Source organism: Paralichthys olivaceus, chromosome 9, assembly GCF_024713975.1.
Source record: "Paralichthys olivaceus isolate ysfri-2021 chromosome 9, ASM2471397v2, whole genome shotgun sequence".
Classification (NCBI taxonomy): Eukaryota; Metazoa; Chordata; class Actinopteri; order Pleuronectiformes; family Paralichthyidae; genus Paralichthys; species Paralichthys olivaceus.
The window spans coordinates 26,340,001-26,341,611 of record NC_091101.1 but is presented as its reverse complement, the minus strand read 5'-3'; positions in this window follow the sequence as shown (position 1 = coordinate 26,341,611).

Sequence of the window (1,611 nt, the reverse complement as noted above, 5' to 3'; positions counted from 1 at the left end):
TTATCGCCATTTCTCTCAAAAGCACGAAGCCAAACTGAATTTTCTCGTCAGTCGATCTTTGAGTCCGAGTGAATTCCCTCGAGGCGTTCTTAACAAAAAACAAACAAGGCTCGACAGTCTCCAAATCAAACCACATTTAAATCCACTACTTCCAGATTCTTTGCACCAAAGTTTGAAAAGTTAATACCCTAAATATTTCTTTCATGAATATTAATGAATTATCAACAGATAAGAAAACTCCTGGATTCAGCCTCTGATCCAGATCCGCTCCAGAATCCAACACAAATAACCTCAAACCACATGAATCCACAAAGTTCAGTGGAAATCGTCTCACTCAAAACTCAACAAACACACACACAAACAAACACACAAACAAACACACACACAAACAAACACACAAACAAACACACAAACACAACTTCCTTCCTGGAGGTAACCATCAGTTTCTGAAAAGTATTTTACTGTCGAGCTTTAAACTCAGTCTTTTTTTTTTACAGTGTATTCACAGAGAGCGATAACGGTGGAAACGTTCTCCTTCCTCTCGTCGTATCGTTGTAATAAGTGTTGTGCTAAGCTAACGTGCGACGGGGCATAATTACAGATTCCAGTATGTTAATAAAGGAGCGAGTGCTGGTTTAGCTAAGAGGCTCAGCGCGCAGCGTTTAAAGCCGAGTTTCCCCCGTTTGAATATTCATCAGTCACACTCACCCCAAGATGAAACGACCTCATTGTTCATCAGCGGCGGCAGCGTGCTGGCTCGCTCATGTTATGCACATATTAATGATGAGGACAATTCACTTCAAGTGATTCCTAATCTGTTGACAAGACGTCTCTGCAGGCTCTTCAGTCGCAGAGATGCAGATGATGACAGTGTTTTATCTGTAAATCCCCTCGAGACCAGAACATCTACCAGTTACTCAAACTGTGGACATTTTCTCAGCTCGTGTTGCAGAGTTGAATTAATGTTCCGCAGTTTATTGATCTGAGTTTGACTATAAATCATTTTCATAACGCAGCAAATGCTAACTCTGATTATTTCACGCTCCTCCTGTAAATATTCTTTTCCCATCATTTCTCAGAGACGTTTCTTAGTTTCCTGAGCATTTGAGTGATGATTGGAAACGTTTGCTCCACGAGACCTGGTCCGAGTCTTAGAGGAAGACGTCCACCACCGTCTGTCTGTGTGCGTCCCTGTTCTGTTCAGTAACTGTTGCATGAGGACGCACACACAGATTGTGAGGTGGTGACGGTGAGGAGGAAATAAAAATAAATCTCTCTGGGGAAATGAACGTGTGATGTGACTCGTTTAGTTTCCAGGACAATGACGATGATCACGTTTCATGGAGTCGATATCAAATGTCTCACTCGTAAATTATAAATTTTCTGAATTTGTCTGATTTAATTCCTCGAAATCCCTGAATTTCCAAAAGGTTTTGTGGGAATCGGTTCAGTAGTTTTTGTGTAATGTTGCTGAGACAAACACAAACTCCAACAACAAACATAACTTATCATTTTAATCTGTTCATTTCACACATTGTTCGTGTTCTAATGAGTCAATGACCTGAACCCGGATCTGAGACAATGATCCTGAAAACTGCGTCGTCTCTTTTT